Source organism: Piliocolobus tephrosceles, chromosome 5 (genome assembly GCF_002776525.5).
Source record: "Piliocolobus tephrosceles isolate RC106 chromosome 5, ASM277652v3, whole genome shotgun sequence".
In the NCBI taxonomy this organism is placed as follows: domain Eukaryota; kingdom Metazoa; phylum Chordata; class Mammalia; order Primates; family Cercopithecidae; genus Piliocolobus; species Piliocolobus tephrosceles.
Genome location: NC_045438.1, coordinates 154282752 through 154292321, shown reverse-complemented (window position 1 = coordinate 154292321; position 9570 = coordinate 154282752).

Below are 9570 nucleotides of genomic sequence, written 5' to 3'. Positions count from 1 at the left end.
GTGTACATAGAACATTTGAAACTGTGTATCAGTGACTGTGCCTTGACTATATGAAACTATATGTCACGCATCCTCTGTGCTGGTGAGAAGGAAGTACTTAATATATGCTGGAATTAAGTTGATGGATGTTTTCCACATTTTTTCTAATCCCTAGGATCCTAGGCACACAGTTTGTCCACAATATATTCTTGTTGCCTTGTTGTGCTGTTTTATAAAATCTTACCTATCTTCAACTGCCTTTGGACTGACGCATCCTGGACCTGAGAGATCAGCTTCCTGTCCACCAGATCCTTGAATTGTTAAAAATATTACAGGCTCATTTTACCTCCGATGAGTGGGTGCAGCAAAATCCCGGGAGCAGATGTCCCTCATTTACTCACATTGCTCTATCCCATCCCTTTCTGCTGGGTCCTGAGAGCAGCCTTCTCCTTGGCACCCAGCTGGGATTCCCACTAACCCGACTCAGGTTCAAGGGCTGAGGGAATTCAGGATCTGAGGGATGGCTCAAAGACCACATGGAGTTCGGTTTTGCATGTTTTCTTTGAGTGCCGGCCAGCAAAGACCATGGCCTCACATAATTTTTCTGCCGGGTGTGGAATAGTGCCATAGAAAGATGATTCATGAGAAGAAATTGTCAAGTTTCTGCCTGGAACTGAATGGAAAAAACTTGGTTGAAAAAAATCCCAGACATGCACACAGAAGATACATAGGACCAAATTTATATCTTTAGCTTTGGGAATCCACATTCATTATTTCTCTAACTTGACTTGAAAATGGGTAAAAATCTGGCCACAGTGCTCTTGTTAGGTTACGAAGAAAATTTTTGTTTTTATATTAGCATCTGGCCCATAATAGTTGCTAATATTTGCTTTGTGTTGCTCAGTTTATAGGGTGTTTTTTTTTCCTGTGTATTTAAATTGCATATTAGACCTGAATATAGGTATTTTTTCTTTTACAATGAGAAAACTAAATCTTTGTGAGAACCACATGGACAATACCAACGTAAGTAATTTAATCCAAGCCCTCTGCATTCTGCAACCTTTGTTTCAGTCACAAGGTGATTCTATTTGGTGGTTGCATTTCAACAGCAATTCTCTGACACCAGCTGGGTGTCCTACAATTCAGTTCACTACATTTTGACATTAACTACCCCGATGTAACATCAGAACCCACAAGTTAAAGGGCAAGATCCCTAACAATACTGCCCTTACTCACATTCTAGCTACAAAGAGGGTCCCCAGGCTACCCTCACTTCAGTCTGACTTGGCAACAAATTTGGGGGTTCCCACAACTCCCTCTGGCTTAAGAATTCAATAGAATGGCTTATGAAACTCAAATAAGGACTATACTTACTGTTACCCTTTTATTATAAAGGATACAGATGAATAGCAAGAGAAAGAGATACACAGGGCAAGGCCATGGGGGTGGAGGCGGGGTGCAGAGCTTCCATGCTTCCATGGACTCCTCATGGAATCCAGGTGTGTTGCCTTCCCAGCACATGGATGTGTTCACAAACCAGGAACTTCTCGGAGCCTCCCTGTTTCAGCATTTTATTAAGGTCTCATTATATACACATGATTGATTTAAATACCGGTCTTGGTGACTGAACCCAACCTCTAGTCCTTCTACCTTCCCCAGAGGTTCAGAGTGGGGCTGAAATTCTAACTCTTCAGTCATGTGGTTGGTTTATCTGGGGACCAGCTCCCATCTTGAAGCTATCTAGGAGCCCTGTAATAAGTTACCTTATTAGCATAAACTCAGGTATGGTAGAAAGAGGCTTGTTATGAATAACAAGACAGTTCTATCATTCAGGAAAGTCCAAGGGCTGTTGAAACTGTGTGCCAGGAACTGGAGATAATGACCAGTTATTTTCTGTATAATGTCGGTAGTAGGCATTCCAACTAGGGCCAACAACAACACCTTCCTTTTTTGTAGGTGCAAGCTGTCCCCCACCTCAAGAGGTGGGTTTATTTTTCCCTCTCTTGAATGCGACTTGCTTTGACTCACAAAAGTGACATTCTAAAACTTCTGAGCCCAAGCCTTTCAAGAACTGGCAGCTTCTAATTTTTCTCTCTTAGAATGCTCCCTTTTGGGAGTCAGCTGTCATGCTTTTAGGAAATTCAGATGTTTGGAAGATGAAGAACTGTATTGAGAGAGAGCCTGAGGGATGAAAGACCATCTTGGAAGTTCCAATCTCTGCCAAGCTCCCAGCTGAATGCAGCCAGATCAGTGATGCCAGCTACACCATATGGAGTAGAAGACCATCCTAGCTGACCTAAGTCAACTTGCAGCATTCTGATATGCCATAAATTACAGTTTTAAGCCTAAACTTTAAGTTTAGGATGGTTTGTTGCACAGCAGCAGTTAACTGAAACATGGACCCATCAAGAGCCTTCTGAAAGTTTAGTATTTTGGCAACAAATTCTCACAAAATGTCCTTCCCAGACGCACCTCAGTTAGGTAGGATTCTATTATATGCAGAAGAATGTAAAAGTGAGGCTGAACATAAAAAGTTTAGAGCAACATATCCTGTATTAAAAAATTACAATATTGGACCTGATTAATTTTGATCGTGTTTTCTCCAGTGTTTCTTTCACCTGTCTTCCTGTCAGCCCTTTCCAGGTACTTTTCTGTGTCCTTCTGACTCACTCACTTGGCGAGCCTAGTACAATAACTAACTATAAATTAATGAAACTCCTCCCTGAACATCTACACAAGGACTTACTTTTCCAACTAGGTTTTGTTTCTCATTAGAGATATCATTTTCATTACCTCCATGTTTTTTGGAACTCTGCACCCAAAGACCCAACAGTGCAGTGGTATTTACAGAAAAAGGAAACTTACATTCTTGTAACCAGTTCAAAAAGAGAGAACCTGGTTGGCAGGGTGGATCTACTTCATGCAGTCATCCAGGGACCCAGGCTTCTTGTATTATCAGCATAATAATCAGAGTAGCTGCCGTCTTCTAGGTCAATGCTGGGTTCCTGTGGTTCCTGGGAGATGGAAACAGTCATGGAGAGCTCATGTGCAATATTTTGTACCAAGGTCTGGAAATGACCCACAGCACTTCTGTTTTCTGTTAAGAACCTAGTCACATGGCCACGCCTGGTAGTCACCAGCTGGGTAGCCATGTGCACAGATGCCATTTTACTATTATAGAAGCCACATAATCAGCTTCCACATAATACAAAAGAAGAAAGAATAAGTTTTGGTAAATAATTAGAAATATGTGCCACAGACCATACACGCCATGGAATACTATGCAACCATAAAAAAGGATGAGTTCATGTCATTTGCCGGGACATGGATGAAGCTGGAAACCATCATTCACAGCAAACTATCACAAGGACAGAAAACCAAACACCGCATGTTCTCACTCATAGGTGGGAATTAAACAATGAGAACACTTGGACACAGGGAGGGGAACATCACACCCTGGGGTCTGTCGTGGGGTGGGGGGGCAGGGGAGAGAGAGCATTAGGAGAAACACCTAGTGTAAATGACCAGTTAATGGGTGCAGCACACCAACATGGCACTTGTATACCTGTGTAACAAACCTGCACGTTGTGCACATGTACCCTAGAACTTAAAGTATAATACAGATAAGAGAAGGAAATATGTGCCACAGACATGTCGCAGTCTTTGAAAGCAGTTTTTAAAAAAATGGAAACTGGCATTCAAACATCTGAACAATGGCAGTGGGATCATTGTAATAATCGCTTTGGCTAACAAGGGTAATACTTTAAAGTATTAACAAGGCTAATCCTTTAAAGGGACGAATCTTTTGTTTTATGCGTGTATAAAGTCTGAGATGTTTGTTTCAACAGTCCATTAAAGTATTTTTAGTCATAACTAATATTCTACCCCTTCGTGACTTCTATCTTCTTCTAGGAGCCAAGCCTAAGAAGGCATCAACTCAACAGCTTCAGGTCCCAAGGAGATGTGGTATAATTGGCACACAGCAGTTCACATTCTGCCCGCTAGCTACTTCAAAACACTCCTCCAATAAGTATGCAGAGCCATTTCCTCCTATTTTTGACTTCTCACAGCCCTATTCCACCCTTGTATTTTCACCAGTGTTAACTTGTGAGGAAAAACTAGCACCTCATCTTCTTATTTTGTGTGGCTTACAAATTGCCACATATTAAATGGACATATTTGATTTAGTAGCATACATTTAAATGTTTAAAATATGAGGAGTGTTCAGGGAATGCCATTTCACTTAGCAGTCAGTGCTAACATCATTTTTTGAAATGCTCCCCATTTCTACGATGTAGCCAAAGCTTTATTTATCATCAGATTTGCATTTTGTGATGTATTCTTGAGCCAGCCAAACTCATCTAAAAGCAAGCTCATTTAATGCAAAGTAGATTTAAATGTGACTGCTTTAAAATGGACCACCCTGTTTAAATGATCCTCCGGATGTAATTAGAAGAAACTCGAGTTCCTTAGATAGGAAAAAAGGGTGAACTAAATGATTTCTCTCTCCCTGGGTAATTTTTGACCACGCACCAATAAAACTGCTGATCATGAAATGATTTATTTTTAATGTAACTTTCCCACAAACGGTTTAACAGGAGGTGGTTTAGAAATGGTGCACCACATTTGAGCAGACGTCGAAAGTGTGTAACAAAGCGTGATGTTTACAGCCTTCAGCATCCCAGCCTCTCAGACAAGAAAGAGAGGGACAAAAAGAGAAAACAGAAAGAAAGACGAAAAGAAACAAAAAACAGTAGAGTTGTGAGACAGTCTACACTCCAATTTTGACTTATATTCAGAAGCATCTTGTTATCTGATGGGGGAACTCAGGCCCTGTTTCCCTAACTCAGTTTCCGTCCCAGTATTAGTGAGTGATGGTAGTGTTATTTGGGAGCTATTCACATAAAAGCGTACCATCCAAAGAGGATCTGGTAGTATTAGCATGCTTGTCAAATCTCCCACCCCCTACACAATGAAGAACCTCGAAACAGAGCTGCCTCTTCCCAAGCCCTGATGAGGCCACGCTTGGTGCCAGCCATTAAAAATAAAAGCCCGTTAAACTTTCAGTACATGCTTGCACATTTTTGGGCACCGCCAAGTTTTCGAGATTTGAGCCAGTTCAGTGATAGTATCAGCAGACCAGCATCTCCTAGGCAATGAAAGTAGTTGCCATGGAAACCCCAGAGCTGCACCCATCAACAGCTTTACAATTTTGACAGTTCAGAAAGTGACTATTTAGGAATTTCAATTACAGCAGAAACATACACATTTAGATGAACAAAATGCTTAAAAAGTCTATAGGAAATGATTTAGATATGTATAAATATATATTTTAAATCAGAAGGCAGACTCCTAAATATATTCTGCGTGTAGAAGTGAATTTCAGGAATAATGTAAAAAGCACTGGGTAACGAAAAAAGATGTTAAAGTTCTTTTATCCCTTTTCCTTTCTTGGAAAGGAAATAGGCACCAAGAATAAATAAGTTGTGAAAAATGATCAGCGGATTTTTTTAACAGGGTAGTCACAATATGCCATGCTTGTTAAGTCAGAGCTTGTGCATATTATTAAGAAATATTTTAGAATTTTATATTTGCCAGTTCCTCATATTTGAACAGTTCTGGCAGGGTAGTCTTTCTTACAACTCTGCTGTAAGAGTTATAACTCTTTTTTTCCTTTTTATAATAGAGGAAATTGAGGTTCCTGAGGATGGATGGGCTCCACACAGTGGATTCCAAATCAGGACCAGACTCCAGTCGCTTTGAGCCCTGGTTACTCTTTAATTCATTGGCAACAACAGCTGCTGAAATGAAAAGAGCCACATCAACAAATCCTTCAAACAGAAAGTCAGGCCTCATTAAATAAAATACACACAAAGCAGAAAACTCAAATCTATAATAGAAGAAACAGGTCCTATTACTAGAGATACACAATGGTAATAGCAATAATATTAATTTGCAATGGTTAATACTAATATTAATACTAATGCCAACTTCACTCCTAAGAATAGCTGTGCTAGTTATCTTGTTTTTTCTCCTCCATCAGATCCAAACTCTATGCCCCACAAAACTGACCCCATGGACTCCTTCATGTGGGCTCACTTGCCCTCTACTTCTGGCTGGTTTGGCAATGGAGACACAGAGAGATCAGGAGGTGGGAGGAGAGAAAGCTCGGTGTGTTCATTCCCCCAGTCCCTGCCTGGCCTCTTGCACAGCTCCAGCCTCAGGCTAGTTCTTAGTCCTTTCACCATGCTTCATTGATTCCTGAAACCTGCTACCATCTGTGTAAATAGTATCAACATTAAATAACTCTTCAGTTAAACTCTTCTCTGCACTATGTGTGCCCTGCCCAGACCCAATTGTTACAATAGTGAACGCTTATATAAATCTTATATAAATGCTTACTCTTGTGTGTGTGTGTGTGTGTGACGGAATCTCCCTCTGTCGTCCAGGCTGGAGTCCAGTGGCATGATCTCAGCTCACTGCAACCTCCGCCTCCCTGGTTCAAGTGATTCTCCTGCCTCAGTCTCCTGAGTAGCTAGAGCTACTGGCACCCACCACCATGCCCGGCTAATTTTTTTGTATCTTTTGTAGAGATGGGGTTTCACCATATTGGCCAGGGTGGTCTCGAACTCCTGACCTCGTGATCCACCTACCTCGGCCTCCCAAAGTGTTGGGATCACAGGCCCGAGCCACTGCGCCTGGCCATAGATGCTTACTCTTAACTCTGTCCCTATTCTAAATGCTTTATGTATATTTAACCTTTGCAATAACCCTATGAGGTAGATGCTGTTACGCTACCCATTCTATAGATTAAAAAATTAAGGCAGGAACTCTGGAAATGCCTTTTGCATGGATTATTCCTTTGATCCTCATGACTCCCCTATGGGGTGAGGGTGGGGAACTGTGAAACAAGACAGAAAAGTTAGGAGACAACTCAAGGGCGCTCAGCTGCGAAGCCAGCCTCTGTGCCTCCTTGCTCTGTGGATGTCCTCTTGCCCCACTCCAATGCTTTTCTCTGGTTTTGTCCAATTAGAGGTGTAGGATTCCATGCCATTGTTTTAATCTTCAGCTCTGGCTTTCTATCAGGAGCCCTCACTTGGGGAACAGGAGGAGAAGGATCTGCCTGGGTAGCAGTGCTGCTGCCGAAGGCAGAGAGAGGAGATGGGGCTTCCCGGCTTCTTTTGGCTCCTGGGTCCTCTCTTATGGCTGAGAAAAATCCTGGTCTAGGGGTTTTCTGGTGCCCTGTGATGTTTTAAAACCGGCAGTTAAAACCACTTTGGGGCGAGGGGACTGAGGAAAGGAAGTGGGAGGTACTAATTAAAACCTGTGGAAAGGGTTTTAAAGTTCCCATACCAAGAACACCATTACTGCTGGTCGACAACAACCTCTTCTCCTTGCTTGTCCCCACACCCCATGCTCCCTCACCTGCACTTCAGGTGCAAGCTGCCCCTTTGGATAATGTCCTTCTGTTTCTATCCTAAGGTTTTCTTGTTGTTCATTTCGGTTAGATGTTACCTTCTAGGGAAAGTGAAGGGGCAGAGAATGAGTCTCGTAAGGCGTGAAGTGTCCTGGGTCCACTGCTCCATGCGGGTGGGCCTGGCCATTTTCATTAGTAATAACAGAGACGCACTGCACAACTACTCAGGATCAGCCACCACCCTGGGCACTGCAACAAAGAACTGAACCAAACAAATAAACAAACCAACTCACAAACAAAATTCCTGACCTGGAAGGACCATGAAGGCAAAGAGGCATCTATCTCACTGGACACTGAGACAAAGAATTGAAACCAAACCAAACCAAACCAGACTAAACCAAATAAAACCAATACATACACACACACACACACACACACATACACCCTGGCCTGAAAAGATCTTGAAGGTAAAGAGATATCTCATTCACTATTCTTCCCCCAGAGTCTGGCCTGACACCTGAACACAGAAAGAGTTTAATAGATAGTTGATAAATCAGTGGGTAAATAAATGATTGAATATTCTATTCACACTATAGACAAACATGATGAGTGATAAAGCATTGAAGAGGAAGAACTTGAGACAGGGTTCTACTGCTCACTCCAGGGAGTCTCTGACTGCCTGGGAACAACTGATACTGGTCTAGGACTTCCTTCTGTGTCTGCAGGACTTCCTGGAGCCTGGAAGTAGGGCATGGCTGGGAGGCTGAAAAGGTGTGAAAAGGTCATTCATAACCCTGTGTGCCTTTCTCCAAATACCTTAGAGCTGCCAGCATGAGTCATAATTCCTCTGCCCTCCTCCAGGCTCTAGAGTATGAGGCTGAAAGAGGGAGAGCCCACCCCTAAAGCAAATGGATACAGCCTGATACATGCAGCAGCTTTGGGCTCCAGTCATCAAGCTGTGTCCAAGGTTGATCCACAAGTTATAGCTATGAGGACAGCCCTCCATTTCTCTTAATGTTTGTCCAATGAAGAGGTCACATTTAGCACCTTGTGTATGGATGACATGGCCCTAGATATCCCTCCTTCGTTTCGGTGATGGCAACAGAAAGCAAGAGGCTCATTGTCTCTAGGGCCCACTCTTCCTGCTCTTCTCTCTACTTCCTACAGGCACAGGAGCCTCACCCTATGGCCACCACCACAGGCCCACAGGGAGTACTGCAGGCTTCCACTGGTGTTTGCTTAAGGCCCAAGGGCTCTTCAGTCAGATTGTGTGGATGTTGCCAAACCTGGGACTCACCACTTCAGAGCAGCAGGCTCCCGTCTGGCCCAGGCCAGGTCCAGAAATGCCATCCAAGAGCCAAGGCCTGGAATCGGGGCCCCAAGAGCCCACCTGATGCTCTTCCCACCTGTGGCTGAGCTGGTACCTAAAATGCAAGTCAGATACACTGATGACTAGTGGAACACAATATGCCAGCCTTGATCTTGGCCATGGCTGGCTGATGCATGGGAGGTCTGGGAGCCTCCCGGTGGGCACACCAGGGCAAGGATTTGAAAACTTAGGCTGCTCTGAAGGGCTGGAATACCGTTTCCTGCCTTGGGGAGAGATTACGTTGACCCCAAAATCCTGGCAAGGGGCTGGGATAGGAGATCAGATGTGCCTTATTTTTCTCTCTTAAGAAAAGCAGAATGACATTTAGAGCTTTCCTATGGTATTAGAGAGATAGTTGAAAAAAATACATATTTAGCCAGAAAAAAGAGTGAAGAAATACAGCACTACTTTTGCAGCTGATGCTGGCCACAGACCTCAAAGCTGCTCAGCTCCTGTTATCAGACTCTCCTGTGCAGTCCTCATGCCTGTTCACCAGTGTATTTTCCAGTGTAGATTTTTTAAACTTTCTATTTTCAATTGAGAAGGGAAGAAATGATTAATTGATCATTACTTTTAAGCAATTGTGAGGCTTTTGGACTTAAACAGCTATGACTTTTGGTTAAAAATTACCTTAGGACATTTATTATTTTGAAACAAATTGCTTCCATTTTTTAAAAACTGCACATAATTCTTACACTTATCTCTAAAATGTTTACAATTATATAATGCATTTAAATGTAACTTTATTCCCAGAGCACGTTTATATTCTGGTTCATGGTCACACCACAATGCTGCGATGTAGCTC